We start from the raw sequence: 22,810 nt of genomic DNA, 5'->3' as shown, positions 1-22,810 counted from the left end.
TTATTATGAAGCTTATGGTAGTCCCCAGTCACGCGTCACATGGTGTTGGTTTACAAGCATACAATGACGAGAGACCAGAGCCTTGTGAGTCACTTACTGTTGTGCAGCATGCGCCAGGTGATGACAGTATGGAATTCACAACTAAATGTTTGCCAGCTAGATATCTTATAACTATTCAATTAACGGTCTAAAATGTGCTAAATTCTCTAAGTTGTGTATTTGGTTTGCTAATTTAGTAGCTAGTTAGCTATCTAGCTGAGTTGTTAGCTTCTTTCTTAAATCAAGCTTTCGCTTGGTAACAGCAGAGGATCCCCTCCTGGATCAAGAGCCTTGCTGGCTAATATTTGTTTCATGCGTGAGGTAAACTGTGAGTAGTATTTTTGAGTTATTTGTATACTTGTGTAGTTTAGGTCAGAAACTGTACTAAATTTTGGCAATGCGCTTCTTTGCATTCTCTTTGGGATTTTACATGTACTTAGTATTAGCATTCCTAACCTTCGGATTACAGAGTATAAGTGGGGTTTGAAGACAGTGCTCCTTGTGTTCAGTGTCGGTATTACCCAATATCCTGGTATGACACAAGGTCGGTATGAAGGTATGACAATCTGGATACCGCCCAAGCCTAGTTAAACTGATATATCATTTTTTAATTTATTATTAAATTATTAAAACTCAGAATTCTGTTACCCATTCAGTAACATAATTACTGAAAAAAATCTATAATGGAATACTGCAATTCAATTGGCTACAATGGGAAATCAGAGTACAGAAATCAAGTTCAGCTCATCTCTCTCTCACCCATGAGCCCCCTCTTTCCATTTACTATAACCAGCATCTGCACCTCCTGAGCACTGACCGACAAAGAACATCCATGGAAGTTAAAAAGTAGTTTAAATTTGGTCAGTCCGCCCCGGCCTTGATTTCAACACCCACAGATGTTTTTTGATCTGGTCCGGACCGGCCTTGATTTCAACGTCTACAGATGTAGATTTTTGGTCCGGACTGGCCCAAACGTAGACGTCCATGATTGGTGACAGACCAAATTGGAACCAATCATAGACAACAATGTTTCACAAGTTTGGACAGCACATTCCAGTGAAGCACAGTAGCGTGCGGTACAGTAAAAGTAGTGAATAATGTATAATGTACTGTACTCTACAGTACTGTGATGTCTAAACTTGTGAAACATAGATGTTTTTTCTGCAGACATCTTTGAATCTTAATTTGAAGCCTACCATGTCTTCAGAAAGTATTTATACCCCTTGATTTAAAAGAAAAATCTAAATTGATTAAATTGTTTTGTTTATCTCCCCCATCTACACACAATAAACCATAATAAAGTTAAAACAATATTTGAGATATTTTTGCAAATGTATTGCAAATTAAATACAGAAATCTCTAATGTATATAAGTATTCACACCTCTGAGTCAATACTTTGCAGAAACACCTTTGGCAGTGATAACAGCTGAGTCTTTCTGGGTAAGTCTCTAAGATCATTCCACACCTGGGTAGTGCAACATTTGCCCATTATTCTTTTCAAAATTCTTCAAGCTCTGTCAAATTGGTTGTAGATCATTGCTAGACAACCACACAGGGTCTTGCCATATATTTTCAAGTAGATTTAAGACAAAACTGTTACTTGACCACTCATTCACTGACTTCTTGGTAAGCAATAGTGTAGATTTGGCCTTAACGATTACAAACATACTCATAACATGATGCAGCCTCCACTATGCTTGAAAATATGGAGTGGTACTCAGTAATCAAATCAGATGCTATTTGTCACATGTGCCGAATACAACAGGTAGACCTTACAGTGAAATGCTTACTTACACGCCCTTAACCAATAATGAAGTTAAGAAAACACTTTAAAAGTAAGAGATAAAAGTAACAAATAATTAAAGAGCAGCAGTAAAATAACAATAGTGAGTCTATATAGGGGGTACCGGAACAGAGTCAATGTGCGGGGGCATCGGTGTCAAGGTAATATGTACATGTAGGTAGAGTTATTAAAGTGACTATACATAGATAATAGCAGAGAGTAGCAGCAGCGTAGAAAGGGGGGGGTGCAAAAGGTCTGGGTAGCCATTTGATTAGACGTTCAGGAGTCATATGGCTTGGGGATAGAAGCTGTTTAGAAGCCTCTTGGACCTAGACTTGGCGCTCCAGTACCACTTGCCATGCGGTAGCAGAGAGAACAGTCTATGACTAGGGTGGCTGGAGTCTTTGACAATTGTTAGGGCCATCCTCTGCCACCATCTGGTGTAGAGGACCTGGATGGCAGGAAGCTTGGCCTCGGTGATGTACTTGGCCATAGGCACTACCCTCTGTAGTGCCTTGCGGTCGGAGGACGAGCAGTTGCCATACCAGGCAGTGATGCAACCCGTCAGGATGCTCTCGATGGTGCAGCTGTAAAACCTTTCGAGAATCTGAGGACCCATGCCAAATCCTTTCAGTCTCCTGAGGGGGAATACGTTTTGTCGTGCCCTCTTCACGACTGTCATGGTGTGCTTGAACCATGTTAGATTGTTGGTGATGTAGACGCCAAGGAACTTGAAGCACTCAACCTGTTCCACTAGCTTCCCTTTGTACTCTGTAATGGTTTGCAAGCCTTGCCACATCCGACAAGCGTCAGGAGTCTGTGTAGTACAATCTGATCTTAGTCCTGTATTGACGCTTTGCCTGTTTGATGGTTCGACGGAGGGCATAGGGGGATTTCTTATAAGCTTCCGGGTTAGAGTCCCGCTCCTTGAAAGCGGCAGCTCTACCCTTTAGCTAATGTGTTGTATTGGATTTGCCCCAAAGGTAACACTTTGTACTCAGGACAAAAAGCTTAATTGATTTGCAACAATTTCTGTAGTATTAATTTAGTGCCTTGTTGAACACGATGCATGTTTTTGGAATATTTTTATTCTGTACAGACTTCCTAATTTTCACTCTGTCAATCAGGTTGGTATTGTGGAGCAACTACAATGTTGTTGAGTCATCCTCAGTTTTTTCCTATCACAGCCATTAAACTCTGTAACTGTTTTAAAGTCACCATTGGCCTCATGATGAAATCCCTGAGAGGTTTCCTTCCTTCAAATGTGTTAAGAAAGATGCCTGTATCTTAGTAGTGACTGTAAGGGGAGCATAACCGGTGCCAGGGAAGTCAGACGCAGGAGAGCAGAACTAAGTAATAGCCGAAGCAGTTTAATAGCAAAACCAACGGCATAAAGAGTAACCAGACATCGTACAAAATCCATCGCGCACCAGTCAACATGTGCAAAAGCACTTACAATAAACAATCCCACACAAATACATGGGGGGAACAGAGGGTTAAATACACATCAAGTAATTGAGGGAATTGAAACCAGGTGTGAGGAAAAACAAGACAAAACAGATGGAAAATGAAAAATGGATCGATGATGGCTAGAAGACCGGCGATGCCGACTGCCGAGTGCCGCCTGAACAAGGAGAGGAGCCGACTTCGGTGGAAGTCGTGACAGTACCCCAGTACGCACTGGAAGGGGGAGAGGTTAGTGGAGGAGTGGCGGAGTGAGTTCTGAGCCATCTCGGCCCAGGGCACGAACGCTGCCCATTCCCAACACCGATCCTATCAATACGATAGCAGAAACCTGCCCACATCCTGGTTCACTCTCTCCACCTGCCCATTACTCTCGGGATGAAACCAAGAGGTAAGGCCGATCGAGACCCCCAGACAATCCATGAACGCCTTCCAGACCGTCGAAGTGAACTGGGGACCTCGATCAGACACTATATCCTCAGGCACCCTGTAGTTCCGTAAGAAGTGCGTAAACAAGGCCTCCGCAATCTGTAGGGCCATAGGGTGACCGGGCAGAGGGAGGGGACTGCAGGACTTAGAGAACCGACCAGGATGGTGTTACTCTGTGGGGGGGGGGGGGGGTGTAGGGGGGTGTAGCTTCCCTCTGGGCAGGTTCCTAGGAGCCTTGCACTGGGCGCACACCGAGCAGGCGGAAACATAAACCCTCACGTCCTTGGCCAAGGTAGGCCACCAGTACATCCCAACCATACAGTGCACCGTCCGACCAATCCCAGGATGACCAGAGGAGGGTGACATGTGGGCCCAATAGATCAACCGGTCACGGACAGCAGACGGAACGTACAGACGCCCATCGGGGCACTGGAGGGGAGTGGGCTCTGCACGTAACGCCTGCTCAATGTCCGTGTCCAGCTCCCACACTACCCGGCGCCACCAGGCAGGAGGCCAGGAATGGGATCCATGGGCCGCTCCTCTGTGTCATACAGTCGGGGACAGTGAGTCTGCCTTCACGTTTTGGAAACCTGGTGTGAAGGGGGAAAAAAAACAGGTGAAAAACATGCCCCACCTTGCCTGGTGAGAGTTCAGTCTCCTAGCTGCCCGGATGTACTCCAGATTGCAGTGGTCAGTCCAGATGAGAAAATGGTATTCAACCCCCTCAAGCCAATGTCTCCACGCCATCACAGCCTTGACGACAGCCAACAGCTCCCGGTCCCCCGCTTCTAAGTTTCACTCCACCGGGCTGAGCTTCGGTGGCGTACCCGACCGCTGAGAGAGCACGCGTCGACCTCCACTGTGAACGCAAAAGAGGGATCCGGATGGTCCAGCATGGGAGCCGAGGTAAACAGAGCCCTCAGGTGACCAAAAGCCCTGTCCGCCTCAGCTGACCACTGCAAAAGTACCGGGCCCCCCCTTCAGCAATGAGGTAATGGGAGCCGCTACCTCACCAAAACCCTGGATAAACCTCCAGTAGTAATTGGCAAACCCTAGGAACAGCTGGACTTACTTTACTATGGTGGGAGTCGGCCAATTACGCACGGCTGAGATGCGGTCACTCCATCTCCACCTGAGGTGGAAATGCGGTACCCTAGGAGACGGACTGTTGGAAGAACAGGCATTTCTCAGCCTTGGTGTACAGGTCATGCTCCAACAGTCGACCTAGCACCTTGCGCACCAGGGACACATGCTCGGGGCGTGTAGGGGGAGTATATTAGAATGTCATCAATATACACCACTACCCCCTGCCCATGCACGTCCCTGAAAATCTGGTCTACAAAGGCTTGGAAAACTGATGGAGCATGACGAGGTACTCATAATGCCCTGAGGTCGTACTGAATGCAGTCTTCCACTCGTCTCCCTCCCGGATACGCACCAGATTGTAAGCACTCCTGAGATCAAGTTTGATGAAGAAGCGTGCTCCGTGCATTGACTCAATTGCCGTGGCGATAAAAGGTAGCGAGTAACTGTACTCGATAGTCAATACATGGGCGCAGACCTCCATCCTTCTTCACAAAAAATAAACTTGAGGAGACGGGTGAAGTGGAGGACCGAATGTACCCCTGACGCAGGGATTCGGAGACATATGTTTCCATAGCCACTGTCTCCGCCTGTGACAGGAGATACACGTGACTCCTGGGAAATTCGGCGTCTACCAGGAGATTTATCGCAAAATCCCTCCATCGATGGGGTGGTAATTGAGTCGCCTTCTTTTTGGAGAAGGCGAGAGCCAAATCGGAATATTTGGGGGGAATGCGCACGGTGGAGACCTGGTCTGGACTTTCCACCGTAGAAGCACCAACGGAAACCCCTAAACACCTCCCTGAGCACTCTGGCGACCGTTGCCATGAAACAGTGGGGTCATGACAAGCTAACCAGGGTAGGCCTAGCACCATGGGAAACGCAGGAGAGTCAATGAGAAAGAGACTGATTCTCTCCGTGTGACCCCCTGCGTCCCCATGCCCAGAGGAGTGGTGGCCTCCCTAGTCAACCCTGACCCTAATGGTCGACTATCTCAAGGCGTGAACCGGGAAGGGCATATCCACAGGAACGATAGGGATCCGTAAACTATGGGGATAGAACCAACAGACCCCGATCTGGACGTCCGCGGGTAGCCAGCAGGTTATCCAGCCGAATGAACAGGTCCACCAGCTGGTCGAATGTGAGGGTGGTGTCCCTGCAAGCTAACTCTCGACGGACTTCCTCGCGCAAACCACAGCGATAGTGGTCGAACAGGGCCCTGTCGTTCCATCCCACACCGACGGCCAGGGTCCGAAAGTCCAAAGCGAACTCCTGTGCTCTTCTTGTCCCCTGCCGCAGGTGGAAAAGACATTAACCCGCCACTCTACCCTCGGGTGGGTGGTCGAAGACTGCCCGGAAACAACGGGTGAACTCCTCAAAGTGGTCCATCACCGCATCTCTTTCCACCCACACGGCGTTGGCCCACTCCAGGGCTTTCCCCGAGAGGCATGAGACGAGGGCGGACACCCTTTCACGGCCCGAAGGAGCCAGGTGGACGGTTGCCAACATGTGCTCCAACTGCAGCAGGAAACCCTGACAGCGTACAGCCGTCCCATCGTACTCCCCGGGGAGGGCGAAGTGAATCACACTGGAACCGGGTCCAGGGGTAGCGAGTAGTGGAGGCCCCTGTTGTGCTGGTGGAGGTACTGAAGGCACTCTCAGTCTCTCCCAGCGGTCCATAGCTTGGACGACGCGGTCCATGGCGGCGCCGAGATTGTGGAGCATTGCTGTGTCTTCCTGGACAAGCTCCTCGACCCACATACCATAGAACTGCCAAAGGGGGAGGAGTTGCAGTTTACTGCAGAGATAGCCTGCAAAGTAATGTCATACTTTCCAGGTCCATACCCAAACAGTTCGAACTACTAATTTTGAAAATTACTCTCTCCAGAAATAAGTCTCTCACGGTTGCCGCCTGTTACCGACCCCCCTCAGCTCCCAGCTGTGCCCTGGACACCATTTGTGAATTGATCGCCCCCCATCTAGCTTCAGAGTTTGTTCTGTTAGGTGACCTAAACTGGGATATGCTTAACACCCCGCCAGTCCTACAATCTAAGCTAGATGCCCTCAATCTCACACAAATCATCAAGGAACCCACCAGGTACAACCCTAACTCTGTAAACAAGGGCACCCTCATAGACGTCATCCTGACCAACTGGCCCTCCAAATACACCTCCGCTGTCTTCAACCAGGATCTCAGCGATCACTGCCTCATTGCCTGTATCCGCTACGGAGCCGCAGTCAAACGACCACCCCTCATCACTGTCAAACGCTCCCTAAAACACTTCTGTGAGCAGGCCTTTCTAATCGACCTGGCCCGGGTATCCTGGAAGGACATTGACCTCATCCCGTCAGTTGAGGATGCCTGGTCATTCTTTAAAAGTAACTTCCTCACCATTTTAGATAAGCATGCTCCGTTCAAAAAATGCAGAACTAAGAACAGATACAGCCCTTGGTTCACCCCAGACCTGACTGCCCTCGACCAGCACAAAAACATCCTGTGGCGGACTGCAATAGCATCGAATAGTCCCCGTGATATGCAACTGTTCAGGGAAGTCCGGAACCAATACACGCAGTCAGTCAGGAAAGCTAAGGCCAGCTTCTTCAGGCAGAAGTTTGCATCCTGTAGCTCCAACTCCAAAAAGTTCTGGGACACTGTGAAGTCCATGGAGAACAAGAGCACCTCCTCCCAGCTGCCCACTGCACTGAGGCTAGGTAACACGGTCACCACTGATAAATCCATGATTATCGAAAACTTCAATAAGCATTTCTCAACGGCTGGCCATGCCTTCCGCCTGGCTACTTCAACCTCGGCCAACAGCTCCGCCCCCCCCGCAGCTCCTCGCCCAAGCCTCTCCAGGTTCTCCTTTACCAAAATCCAGATAGCAGATGTTCTGAAAGAGCTGCAAAACCTGGACCCGTACAAATCAGCTGGGCTTGACAATCTGGACCCTCTATTTCTGAAACTATCTGCCGCCATTGTCGCAACCCCTATTACCAGCCTGTTCAACCTCTCTTTCATCTCGTCTGAGATCCCCAAGGATTGGAAAGCTGCCGCAGTCATCCCCCTCTTCAAAGGGGGAGACACCCTGGACCCAAACTGTTACAGACCTATATCCATCCTGCCCTGCCTATCTAAGGTCTTCGAAAGCCAAGTCAACAAACAGGTCACTGACCATCTCGAATCCCACCGTACCTTCTCCGCTGTGCAATCTGGTTTCCGAGCCGGTCATGGGTGCACCTCAGCCACACTCAAGGTACTAAATGACATCATAACCGCCATCGATAAAAGACAGTACTGTGCAGCCGTCTTCATCGACCTTGCCAAGGCTTTCGACTCTGTCAATCACCATATTCTTATCGGCAGACTCAGTAGCCTCGGTTTTTCGGATGACTGCCTTGCCTGGTTCACCAATTACTTTGCAGACAGAGTTCAGTGTGTCAAATCGGAGGGCATGCTGTCCGGTCCTCTGGCAGTCTCTATGGGGGTGCCACAGGGTTCAATTCTCGGGCCGACTCTTTTCTCTGTGTATATCAATGATGTTGCTCTTGCTGCGGGCGATTCCCTGATCCACCTCTACGCAGACGACACCATTCTATATACTTTCGGCCCGTCTTTGGACACTGTGCTATCTAACCTCCAAACAAGCTTCAATGCCATACAACACTCCTTCCGTGGCCTCCAACTGCTCTTAAACGCTAGTAAAACCAAATGCATGCTTTTCAACCGGTCGCTGCCTGCACCTGCATGCCCGACTAGCATCACCACCCTGGATGGTTCCGACCTAGAATATGTGGACGTCTATAAGTACCTAGGTGTCTGGCTAGACTGCAAACTCTCCTTCCAGACTCATATCAAACATCTCCAATCGAAAATCAAATCAAGAGTCGGCTTTCTATTCCGCAACAAAGCCTCCTTCACTCAAGCCGCCAAGCTTACCCTAGTAAAACTGACTATCCTACCGATCCTCGACTTCGGCGATGTCATCTACAAAATGGCTTCCAACACTCTACTCAGCAAACTGGATGCAGTCTATCACAGTGCCATCCGTTTTGTCACTAAAGCACCTTATACCACCCACCACTGCGACTTGTATGCTCTAGTCGGCTGGCCCTCGCTACATATTCGTCGCCAGACCCACTGGCTCCAGGTCATCTACAAGTCTATGCTAGGTAAAGCTCCGCCTTATCTCAGCTCACTGGTCACGATGGCAACACCCATCCGTAGCACGCGCTCCAGCAGGTGTATCTCACTGATCATCCCTAAAGCCAACACCTCATTTGGCCGCCTTTCGTTCCAGTACTCTGCTGCCTGTGACTGGAAAGAATTGCAAAAATCGCTGAAGTTGGAGACTTTTATCTCCCTCACCAACTTCAAACATCAGCTATCTGAGCAGCTAACCGATCGCTGCAGCTGTACATAGTCTATTGGTAAATAGCCCACCCTTCTTCACCTACCTCATCCCCATACTGTTTTTATTTATTTACTTTTCTGCTCTTCTGCACACCAATATCTCTACCTGTACATGACCATCTGATCTTTTATCACTCCAGTGTTAATCTGCAAAATTGTAATTATTTGCCTACCTCCTCATGCCTTTTGCACACATTGTATATAGACCCCCCCTTTGTTTTCTACTGTGTTATTGACTTGTTAATTGTTTACTCCATGTGTAACTCTTTGTTGTATGCTCACACTGCTATGCTTTATCTTGGCCAGGTCGCAGTTGCAAATGAGAACTTGTTCTCAACTAGCCTACCTGGTTAAATAAAGGTGAAATAAAATAAAATTAAATAAATAAATACCAGGGGCACCTGCTCCTGCTGACTCCATATTCGGGTGTGGGATTCTGTAAGGGGTGCATAACCGGTAGCAGGGAAGTCAGACGCAGGAGAGCAGAACTAAGTAATAGCCCAAGCAGTTTAATAGCAAAACCAACGGCATAACATGAGTAGAACATGTGCACAAGCACTTACAATAAACAATCCCACACATGGGGGGGACAGATGGTTAAATATTTGAGTGAATTGAAACCAGGTGTGAGGAAAAACAAAACAAAACAAAACACATGGAAAATGGATCGATGATGGCCAGAAGATCGGTGACGCCGAGCGCCGCCCGAACAAGGAGAGGATCCGACTTCGGCGGAAGTCATGACAGTGACTGGGTATATTGATACACCATCCAAAGTGTAATTAATAACTTCATCATGCTCAAAGGGGAATTCAATGTCGGCTTTTTTTCATTTTTACCTATTTACCAATGGGTGCCTATCTTTGCGAGACATTGGAAAACCTCCCAGATCTTTGAGGTTGAATCTGTGTTTGAAATTCACTGCTTGACTGAGGGACCTTACAGATAATTGTAGGTGTGGCGTACAGAGATGAAAAAAAATCATGTTAAACACCGTTATTGCACACAGAGGGAGTCCCTTTAGGTATTGAATACATTTCAGATTCTTGATTTTTCATTCATTTGTAAATATTTTGAAATAATAATTACACTTTGACATTATGGGGTACTGTGACAAAAATAATATATTTCTGTATTTCATTTTCAATAAATTAGCAAAAATGTCTAAAAGTATGTTTTCACTTTGTTATTATGCATTGTTTTGTGTAGACGAGTGAGAAAAACAAAACAATTGAATAAATTTTTAATTCAGGCTGTAACACAACAAAATGTGGGGGAAAAATCAAGGGGTATGAATACTTGCTGAAGTCAATGTCTACGCTCCAAATTAAGATTCAAAGATGCCTGCAGAAAGAATGTATAAGTTTCACAAGTTTGGACATCACAGTACAGCACAGTAGAGATAAATACAATTCAATCATTTTAAATCCCGGATTTAAACCAACAACAAAAAATTTAAAAAGGGGTGTGAATACTTTCTGAAAGCAATGTATTTAACAAAACTGAGGGAGATTTGACTGTAATTCTGTTAACAATCTTTGCATCTACACAGTTCTTCCATTATTTGTTTTTGTGAAATGATCTGCGTAAATAGTTCAAAGTAGTCCTTGGGCATAGAGTTCTATGGTTTTGTCACGTTTGTTGTATGGAGAAGACCAAGGCGCAACGTGATATACATACATTCTTCTTTAATTAAGAAAGAACACTGAAAAAACTAACAAAATAACCAAACAAACCGTGAAGCTAAATATGAGAAGTGCAGACAGGCAACTAAACATAGAATAAGATCCCACAAATACCCTATGGAAAAATGGCTACCTAAATATGGTCCCCAATCAGAGACAACGATAGACAGCAGCCTCTGATTGGGAACCAATTCAGGCCACCATAGATTTACATATACCTAGACTTACAAAAAACCCTAGATATACAAAAAAAACTAGACAATACAAAAACTAACATACCCACCCTAGTCACACCCTGACCTGACCAAAATAATAAAGAAAACTAAGGAAACTAAGGTCAGGGCGTGACAGGTTTTTGAAATAAAATGGTTTTGGTTTCACGTAAAGAACCAGTCAAAAGATTGGACACCTCTACTCATTCATGGGTTTTTAAAAACATTTTTTGTTGAATTAATTGTGAAGACATCAAAACGATGAAATCATGTAGTAAAAAAAACAAGTGTTAAACAAATCTAAATATATTTCAGATTTTAGATTCTTCAAAGTTTGCCACCCTTTGCTTTGATGACAGCTTTTCACACTCTTGGCAATCTCAACTAGCTTCCCCTGGAATGCTTTTCCAACAGTCTTGAAGGAGTTCCCACATATGCTGAGCACTTTTTGGCTTATTTTCCTTCACTCTGCTGTCCAACTCATCCCAAACCATCTCAAAAGGTTGGATGATTGTGGAGGCCAGCTCAACTGATGCAGCAGTCCATCACTCTCCTTCTTGGTCAAATAGCCCTTACACAGTCTGGAAGTGTGTTTCAGGTCATTGTCCTGTTGAGAAATCAAATGGTAGTCCTACTAAACGCAAACCAGATGGGATGGCATATCACTGCAGAATGCTGTGGTAGCCACACTGGTTAAGTGTGCCTTGAATTCTAAATAAATCACAGACAGTTTCAATGCAAAGCACCCCCACACCATCACACCTCCATGCTTCACGGTGGGTACCACACATGCGGAGATCATCTGTTCACCTACTCCGCGTCTCACAAAGACACAGCGCTTGGAACCAAAAATCTCACATTTGGACTCATCATACCAAAGGACAGATTTCCACTGGTTAAATGTCCATTGCTTTTGTTTCTTGGCACAAGCAAGTTTCTTATTATTATTTGTGTCCTTTAGTAGTGGTTTCTTTGCAGCAATTCGACCATGAAGGACTGATTCATGCAGTCTGCTCTGAACAGTTGATGTTGAGATGTCTGTTACTTGAACTCTGTAAAGCATTTATTTGGGCTAAGATTTCTGAGGCTGGTAACTAATGAACTTATCCTCTGCACCAGAGGTAACTCTGGTTCTTCCTTTCCTGTGGCGGTCCTCACCCCTACCTTGTCAACACTACAACACTAACACTGCTCAAACGCATTAAGAAGGAAAGAAATACCACAAATTAACAAGGCACACCTGTTAATTGAAATGGATTCCAGGTGACAACCTCATGAAGTTGGTTGAGAGAATGTCAAGAGTGTGCAAAGCTGTCATCAAGGCAAAGGGTGGCTAATTTTGAAGAATCTCAAATATATTTTGATTTGTTTAACACTTTTTTGGTTACTGCATTATTCCATGTGTTATTTCATAGTTTCTATGTCTTCACTAGAAAATAGTGAAAATAAAGAAAACCCTTGGAATGATTCCTTTACTGTGGAATTGCCCTAGTTTTACATCACCAATACATGGATAGCCTAACCCGAACTAATGAGTCATCATAGACACCATCAATCCCACAATGCAACTCCTCATTGGGGGGGTTCACGTTTTTTCCCCATGACATGGTAAAAAAAACTCAAGCATAGATTGCTAATTTTTGTAATTGGCACACAGAAACTAGAGTCCATGAGAACTTGGTCTAATAGAATTGCACCGATTGGCCTACAGGGGGCACTGCTATAAGCATTCTCACATATCCACCGCCCCGTTTGACAGAGACTTGAAACTTTGTATTGTAACGGTTTTGACTTGAGGTTATTGTTTATAGGGGTGCCAGGTAGGTTGTATCTACCAGAGAAAATATTGGTTTCTCCTTTTGGTTTGGGAGGGAATGAGTCCCATCTGGTCCGTCAAGTCTACACCAATACAAAAGGACATATGTCAAAGTCAGGATGGAAATACACTTTTCATAAACCCTTAACACATTGGAAATAACTTCAAAAACAACTGTATTCTTTTGCATGGGTTGTATTACCAATATAAATGATCACACACACATAATAATAACAACAATGAGTTCTGGTTCTTCCAGAAAAGTCCTGTACCTCGGGCCTAAAAAGAGTCCAGCCCGGTAAAGAAGTTTAGGGAACTCAAGTGACCTTACTCACGCAACGGTTGTCCGTTCATACAAGTGTAGTGTAAACCCAGTGTCAATCATACAATCAAAATAACAATTATTTTTCCACACAACTATAAAGCGTATCAAACCCTAATACGTCCTCACTTACAACTAACTACATAAATCATCACGGAATACATCACACCTAAACAAATGAAATACCGTATACAAAAAGATTGTGGTCAGTCAGACAATCCAATCTGCCAGCAGATCTCCAGAGGAGAAAAGCCACAAAGAACAACGGACTCCAACGGAAGCAAAGAGTGCATCCAATCCTGGGTAAACTTGCCATTAGGCTACAAAAGCACACTTTTAAATGCAACAAAACAAACGGAAGAGAGAAGCTTCAGAACTGAGGGTTGAACACATCCTCATTCACCTCTCCATCACAACCCCACTTTTGCGCAGCTGATGCTGGCTATTTAATTGGGAATTAAAGGGGAAGCGCCCTATTGGAAGGAGAATCACTGAGACGGTTCAGACAAATTCAGGGCCATCACAGTATGTACATGTCTTTACTCATGCTGAACAAATGTGCCTTCTTTTTTGAAAACCTTTCCCAATAACACATTCTGTATGTAGGCCCTTGGTATATATCTTAATTTAGTTTGAGAAAGGATAAGGGATTGGTTTAGAGATGACTGAGAAATGTCAGGTAAGTTTTGATAAAATAAAACCCTTTGAAAAACCACTTCACAATGGCCTATGAACTTGAAACGGTTTAGGGTATCAAAGACATTACCACGGTGAACCATGTTAACTTTGGCATTGATATCTTAAAAAAGAAGGCAAATATTAACGATTCACTTTTTGGACTATGTAACGCTAATGCTTAAAATAATCATAATTATTATTGACTAAAGTTAGATTCACTCTAAACTTGGTTTTTGGACTCATCACAATAATAATCATAGATGTATTTTATATAGCGCTTGTCATTACAAAGAGAATCTCAAAGACGCTGTAAAAAACAAATGCATGTAGAGATTTGGCAGGTCTTGGATGATGGTATTCCACAGCTTCAGATGATAAGGTGTTGTTCAGCCAGTCAGACAAATCAACAATCTGATTTTACATGTCCATTTAAACCACTGTAAATCCACTCCACAGTGGCCTATCAACTTGAAACTTGTCATCGCCATCATGGACATCACTAAGATTAACCACATTGAATTTGGTATTGATATATAAAAAAAGGAAACCATTCACAACTCATTATTTGCATATGTAACGCTAATGCTCAAAATCATCTGCAATCCTCATCTCCTCCTTTAGACTCATGATTGCACAAAGGAAGACAGTTCCTACATGATAGGCTTGCTTTGTTATCCAACTGATCTGGTGTCCTTTCCGTCATCCTGTTTCAATTGATGCTTTCTCTTTAAGTAAACAAACAATGTTAGTTGTTGTTCAGCTTTGACTTCCCTGGCCTTTGTGTGTGTGACTAAATGAGAGACAATAATAACACCATGTGTATTGAGAGCATATGTATTGAATAGATACAGTATGTAACAGCAACATACAGGCCAGGATTGTGGATACCGGATGGAACTAGGTCAGACTGAAGAACATCTCAGCTGAGGATGTCCAAGGTTAGGAGGGTATGCTATTCTTCAGAGACAGAAACCCACACACTCAAATGGAAATTCACACATACATCGACACGGGTACATCCATCCACCCACCCACCCACACACACACAATATTATGCACAGACCTACTAACACATTGTGACATGAAACCACACACTGACAACCTTATTGTATGTTGGCTAGGCTGTCTGTTACATACAGTAATGGTGTCAATGCAACCCAGCTAGGGCTCCACAGCAGATGAATGCATAACAAGCAGGCCTGTGAGCTCAAAGGGCAGGGGCAGCCAAGCACTAAATTAACTGCTTGTTTTAGCCTCTCGGAGGCTAGCTTAAGGATCAGTGCTTACCCTCAACCAGAAGGGAGAGGACAGCTCTCACTATCTGCATCCGTAAAGACACCCTTACTGTAAATAGTGCTCTACTTTAGACAAGGACCCAAAGGGCTCTGGTCAAAATAAGTGCAATATGGAGGGTATATGCTGCCATTTGTTACGCATCCACTGAGTGAGAAGGACATTTGAATTCTAAGAGGTATCTTATGAATAAAATGAAAGGACTTAGCCACTTGAAGTTTATCCATTGGCCTATGATGTGTGACCAATAGCAAGGCTCTGTGATTTCAGGGTTAATGTTGGAGATAGAGGGTGTGAAAACAACTGAATACATAGATGGCACCACTTCCCTATATAGTGCACTACTTTTCACCAGAGCCAAGCACTATGGGAATTAGGGTGCCATTTCGGACCTATTCTGGGCCCTGTACGTGGGAACGCAGGTTTCAGGTTGGGAAGAACACCTGATCATTTGTCACTGTCTTACATCGTATCACACCCTGCACATTCCTCCCAATTACCACCCTCTATAGTAGGCGGCAAGGTGAGAATAAGCTGCATTGTATTCGCAACCTGCAGTATCCAACGGTTTCTGTGAATAAACTACTGTGTAACTGTGCTGATGACATCACTTGACATCAACATAACACACCATACAGATGTATACTAAGCCTATAATAAACATTGATAGCCTATCAGATGTACACAATGTGGCATATTGATGTTAATTATTGTGAGTAGCCAATTGTTAACCTAGAGTAGGATGTTGTTGAATTTAAAGACAATATTTTGCCAATCATAGGTTAAACATAGACAGGTGCAGTAGTATAATAAGGCCTGCTTTTTTTATGTGTCCATAAGATAATAACACTTAGCATTTTGCAGTCTGTATTGTCATACATTTTCACACATCACCTTGCTGACCAACAGGTGAGAACAATGGCATCACTAAGTCTAGGCATCACAGTGTCTGCAGCCAACACTCAGTATGCATGCTTGCTTTGCTTATATTAAGGCTCCAAATACAAAGTATACATCATGGGATATAATATTACATTAGTAAATATAAAACTCCCACCAAGTCCCCCCCGTCCAGACACTGAATGTATGACTGTAAGCCGTCACTTTTTGGCAGCCTGAAACACATCACATTTCTCCCGCTGATCTAATCCGCTCTCGTGACTCACTCTCACCCATATTCATTCATTGCCATGGTTTTGACCAATGCCACTCCTCCTTGCACCGTCAGAGGCATCCAAACACTTGTTCACAATTACCTATATTAGCCTGTATATTACCGCTGCATCATGCATCCTGAAATTGACCACGTTGTGCCTGATATGTCGCATTTACACCGATTGCCAGGTCTCTTTATGCATTTTGCATGAATGTGATTATATTTCTATGGCTACAACTACATTGACGTTTAAATCAGGGTGTAATCTACGCAATCCTTTTTTCTCAGATCGAACCTCGTGAATTCAATTGCTGCAGTGCAGCTATCCATCCATTGAAACACATTATCAATGTCATGCATGAACATCAGTGATCAACATGCATAACAGGTGGCGTTGATAAACGAATGTGGTGAGGGGATTTCGGTTCCCGCTATGTTGTGTCACCTTTATCAGAAAACAGGCTAATGATTTTTTTTTTTAAACAGGTCATATCTGTCCACATGGATAGGCTATAACGAGGTAAACAAACGTATATATAGGCCTATCATGCAAGGTAGCCTCTGTCTATATATTTCTCAACAAGGACTAAGTTTATTTCAATCTTGAATCTGGGCATTCTTAATTTTGGTCAATGCTACTTGCGATCATATGGCAAAGGTAGACTATAATAACTCAAAAGGAGAAGTTGAATTGATAATCGATCACTTACACGAGATCAATGGGCGCCGGATGACTGCCAGCTACAGACTCCAAACAGAGCGCTCTCCCAGACACACAACGTGGGAGGATGCGTTCAGATACGTGTACAAGGGTAAACTTCCTCCACATATGTCTCTCAGATACTTTGACTGCCTTGCCTTCGGGTTATTTTCCCTACGCAGCGGTTGCAGCAGGGACCGTAGAAGAGTCACGAGGTTTGGATTACAGTGAGAGGGCGCAGACCCGCTGAGGTGAGACTTTACGTATAATTGTTCTCCTTGTGTTGATGATTCTCCTGCCAATTTCAAAAAAATATCTGGGTAGCATAAAACTGGAAAGATAGCCAGGCGCACCTTGTTCTTGGTGTCCCTGTCATGCAACGCGGTGAGATCCAGCTGCTGATTCCATCCTCTTGTCAGCACCTGGGCATGCTGTGAGATAGCCAATCAGAGAGCCTCAAGCCGACACCGGTACTCGAGGAGGCAGCGCGAGCCCTGCTACCGCAGAATTAACTCGCGCGGTGCGTTCATTCATAACGCTACTGGCACTCTGTTGAGATGTGCGTGCAGATACAAAGGCATGGTAAACTAATTAGACATGCAGTATCTCTCTGTCTCTCTTGGTGCCCGCTGGATCAAAGAACTCAATTAACACGAAATGAATATACAATTCTGCTGTGTAGGCTGGATGGTGAGCTGATAACGTTCATTGGACTTTGCTTTAGAAATCAGGGGGCGCAGTGCATATTCTCCATTCAAATTCAAATTCTTTCTTTTTATTCTCCATTCAAATTCAAATTCTTTCTTTCTAGTTTACCATTCTGCCATGCATGCAACCCCGAACAAACTGATGAGTAGGCTATAGAAAATTTGAAACTTTCATGTTATGCAAATGTGGGTAGAAGTAATTTAGAAGTTCAACAACTCAGTCTGTTCAAGCCAACCCCCAATGATAAATAACTGAGTCTTTACCAACCAAAACCTCATAAATCTGGATAAACATGAACATTCTACTATTTGGCCTCATCAAGTGGGGAGCAGAGTTAGTGTGTCAACATAGATTTTTCCCTCTGCTCTGAAAACATCACCATCTCAGCATAATCAATCGTTGTTCCTGCTGAATCAGGGCTTGGCACATAAACCCTCAGCAATGGATTGCGAAGCAGGGTGGGGGGTGAGCAGTGGCTGGGGTGGTGTGCAGAGATCTGGACAGAAGCCACAAAGGAGCCTAAAGGAGAAGGTGGAGGCTTTGTCTCTTTATCAACACTTGATCTGCTAGGAAAGTGCTGAGGAGAGCAATGTAGTGGAGAAAAAGAAGAAGACAGCAAAGCACTTTTGATTTCAGCAAAGAGAACAGCATGAATAAGATCCAGCCCATTTCCTCCTCCACTCTCTGACACCCACGACAGACAGACAGCTATGGTGCCTTACACAGATTAGATGTCCCTGTGGGGACCTCTGGGGCTTTTTCGTCCCTCTCTGTGTTCAAACTAGTATTACAGACTTTCAACACAAATGAAGAGTACTACACACAATCAAATAGGTTAACGCTGACAAAAAAATACTGTGCTGTGAACGGAAGCCTATAATGAAGGAAGTGGAGTGACAGAACTTTCTATTTCATCCCATATATACTGTGGGTTCCTGTCTATACCTGTATGCTTATGTTCTCTGAGGCAAGACTAAACCGTTAAAACACCAAACCAAGGATGCAGATTACTTCATCTTATTTATGAATACAAATATTTTCATATGTTTAAACAACATGTAAATGCAATATATCATGATGTGCGCACGCAATTAAAAGTAATAACTGTCTAAAAATATACCGTTCACATTCATGTTTTGCGTTGGATCTCTTCTTCATATCAAATTGAACAGAAGAACTCACAATTAATCACTAGCATTGTAGAAGTCCTTCATGTAGGCCCGAACCCCTATGACTCATCAGGACTAGTCATTGTGAAGATCTTTAAAGGATCCACAATTAATGTGTCCCAAAAATCACTTGTCTGGGACAGAGCGTCTTTATTACAGCCACTTTATTACATTCTCAGAAATACTTCATATTAGCTTCCAGTGAGTGTATGAAAAAAAATGCAGCTAATGAAGCGAACGGGAAGAGATAAGAAAGTTCATTAACTTCTATTGAATACCATCTACTTTATTTCCTTTGAGGACCAACTACAGTCGTTATCATGACATTAGCATTTGAATAATGAACATTAGATTGTCACCATCAACATTCTGTCATTACAATGGTTGTTAGGCTGTGATATAATATATAATATAATATATAATATAATATATATATATAATATGATATTAATTGACATGGAGAATCTTTCACAGTGTACGGATACAAATCTGCTCATTACATTACTAACTACAACAGGGGGTTTACTGGTACATCAAGGTGCCTCATGCTAGAGCAGGGATTGTCAACTGGTGGCCCACGGGGCCAAATACGTCCCACCCCACGGCTGAATTTATTTTGCCCCTCAAAGTTGAGACGCAAAATTATTTTAATTTAGGAAATCTATTCCCAAGTGTTTCCACTCATAAATAGAGCAACTAGCTCTCTGTCTTAATTCAGAATAAGACGTTCATCCATGTTTCCCAAATGTTACATTTTGAAGTTGAGTGTTTAAGGTCAAGTTTATACATTAACTCAGTGTTTTTAAGGTTAGGGATTTAGGCATTAACAAAAATATTTTAAGGATTAAGGTTTGTGATAGACTTAAAATTAAAATTTTAACTTTAAATTGCTGGATTTGAACTTGCAACCTTTGGAATCAGAGGCAGGGTAAATATAAAGTATATTTTAAAAAGATGTGTATATAGACACTACCGTTCAAAGGTTTGGGGTCACTTAGTCAACAGGACAATGACCCAACACACCTCAAGGCTGTGTAAGGGCTATTTGACCAGCAAGGAGAGTGCTGCATCAGATGACCTGACCTCCTCAATCACCCAACCTCAACCCAATTGAGATGGTTTGTGATGAGTTGGACCATAGAGTGAAGGAAAAGCAGCCAACAAGTGCTCAGCATATGTGGGAACTCCTTCAAGACTGTTGGAAAAGCATCCCTAATGAAGCTGGTTGATAGAATGTCAAGAGTGTGCAAAGCTGTCATCAAAGCAAAGGGTGGCTACTTTGAAGAATCTTAATAGAATCTATTTGTTTAACACTTTTTTTGGTTGCTGCATGATTCTATATGTGTTATTTCATAGTTTTGATATCTTCACTAGTATTCTACAATGTATAAAAACCCTTGAATGAGTAGGTGTGTCCAAACTTTTGACTGGAAATGTATGTACGGTAAGGGTTAAGGTTTGTGATAAGGCTTAAAACAAAAATGAAATAAAGAGACATACCGAATGTGATCGTGGACCAATGTAATCAATGTTTGAAATGTTCATGTTTTTGTCAAATACAATATCTGTTAAGGCTTCTTGCATCAAATTAGCTATCCACTCAAGAAAAAATACCATATCAATTGTCACTTTAATCCTAAACTTTTGTCTGACAGCATGACTGCGTAGCGGCTGTTCAGTGGTGCACATTAACACAGATTTGCCTCTTAGGATTGGAGCGGAAAAGATATTAAGTGACACATGCGTTACAAACTTTTAAGATCAATTTGAACCTAACAGTGCCTTTTCTATTGTTTTGTTCATTACCTAAGTAACCATTAACCATTGTTGACCATTCATGTTATCAATCACATTGCCCTCTCACCCGGTATGATGTACAGTGTGTACAAGTCATGTCCTCTGTCAGATGTCTCCATCTATATCGTCACTTTCCTAGTTGATGTTGACATAATCTCAGATACAACAGAATGCGTACTAATGCTTATGTACGCACTCTTTGGACGGTTCAGAGTGTGGAACATCAATCATCAACATCCAATCCCCTTAAAAACTGTGAACAGTAAAACACATCGATCATACCAGGTGAGAGGGGGGGATGTGATTGATAACATGAATGGTCATCAGTGGTTGAATCCTCAAGAGTCTTTTGACACACCAGTGCATCAATCTAAGTAGCATAATACTAAAAATACCCATCAAAATCAATCAATTTAAGCTAGAGATACACATGGGCTGCGTGTCAACCCATCGCACCCGCCTATGTGGGTATCCCGCATCAACGGTGGAAGGTGGCCGAGCTAGAGCGGTGTTTGTCAGACCATGAGACATCCCCAAAGTCTTATCACGGAAACGTCTGTAGCGTTCCGAACAGTTTGGCATTCAGTCTATGGAAAGATGAGATTCTCGTGATGGTGTTCTCCGTTTTGCTCTACGACCCCCACAAGCCCCATCGGTGGTACGTCTGAAGTCGGTACCACCGATGTGCCAACTTCTGTCTGTAGCGTCATGGAACTCGTCTGAAGGTAACCGGTACCAGTTTAAAAAAGTAGAAAGGGTAGTTTTGTGCCAACAACAGAAATGGGGTTAAGTGGGTGTCCAAAAAAACACAAATATTTCCTTAGCTTTCTTATTTCTCCTAGATAAAGGAAAGACACTTCAAAACCTTATTCCTAATGATTTATTTTTAAATTTATGAATGTGTTATTCAACGCGTTTCTATGGGCTATAGTAGTAAAGGCCAAATTCTATATTTATGTATTTTTTGATACCTTACAGGGATCCTAAAATTCAAAATCAAATAGATAAATTATCCATGGTATGACCATCTAAAAACAATAGCTTTAATAGACCCCTCCCCCCCCCCTCCTGCTCAAGGCTTAGACTTTTAGAAGTGAATGATCACTTGTGGTTATCAATGTTTAATGGTTCCTTGTGGATCAGCAAATCGATCTAATCATCTATCTAATCATGCTGAGTCACTGCAGCCTGAGCTCAGCTTCAGACCATCGGCAGATGAATACTGTTAAGCAGATCTAAAGCAGAATTGCAACAAGCTCCTCGTCATACATGGAAGAAAGGGAACATGTTTCCCGACCAACGTTGCATTATTTGGCCCTTCTCTTTCAATACCGGTATCAAATTAACTTCTCTGACAATTTTCTGTGGCTTAAGTACTCTGTGTGTTGAATTTTTCATAAATCCAAAGAGGCTGCTTGTTACAGGTGTTTTTCCAGCATTCAGCGAGGAACATGGGACTCATTACTGGTACATGCACTGTCACACCCTGACCTTAGTATTCTTTGTTTTCCTTGTTATTTTGGTTAGGTCAGGGTGTGACATGGGTGATGTATGTGTTTTTCCTTGTCTAGGGTTTTTTGTATGTTTATGGGGGTTGTCTCCTTTCTAGGTATAGTGTATGTCTGTGGTTGCCTAGATTGGTTCTCAATTAGAGGCAGCTGTCTATCCTTGTCTCTGATTGGGAACCATATTTAGGCAGCCATATTCTGTGGGTACTTTGTGGGTGATTGTTTCCTGTGTCAGTGTTTGTGCCACACGGGACTGGGTCGGTTATTCACGGTTCGGTTATTCGCGGTTCGGTTATTCGCGGTTCGGTTATTCGCGGTTCGGTTAGTGTTTTGGTTTAGTCATTAAAAACAACTATGGACACCTACCACGCTGCGTATTGGTCCGATCCCTGCTACACCTCCTCTTCAGACGAAGAGGAGAAAATCAGCCGTGACATGTACAACGTGTGCTGTTCTTTAAACACACACCAACGCACCAGTATCACTTACAGTCACAGTAATCTTCAACCATAATGAGTATAGGTCTACATGTCCTACCTTTTTTAAAGCATGTTTG

The 22,810-nt window shown here is 43.6% G+C and overlaps 1 protein-coding gene across 2 annotated transcripts in view; it reads right to left on the bottom strand.

The window, feature by feature from the left end:
• Positions 1–17,607, bottom strand: part of myripb (myosin VIIA and Rab interacting protein b) — a 197,537-nt gene extending 179,930 nt beyond the window's left edge. For both annotated transcript variants that reach the window (XM_031835980.1, XM_031835981.1), the window contains exon 1: positions 17,083–17,607. The gene's annotated coding sequence lies outside the window, so the exon portion shown is untranslated. The remainder of the gene's footprint in view (positions 1–17,082) is intronic.
• Between the last annotated feature and the right edge of the window lie 5,203 nt (positions 17,608–22,810).

This window comes from Oncorhynchus kisutch, linkage group LG11 (assembly GCF_002021735.2).
Source record: "Oncorhynchus kisutch isolate 150728-3 linkage group LG11, Okis_V2, whole genome shotgun sequence".
Classification (NCBI taxonomy): domain Eukaryota; kingdom Metazoa; phylum Chordata; class Actinopteri; order Salmoniformes; family Salmonidae; genus Oncorhynchus; species Oncorhynchus kisutch.
This window is presented reverse-complemented; position numbering and strand designations above follow the sequence as displayed.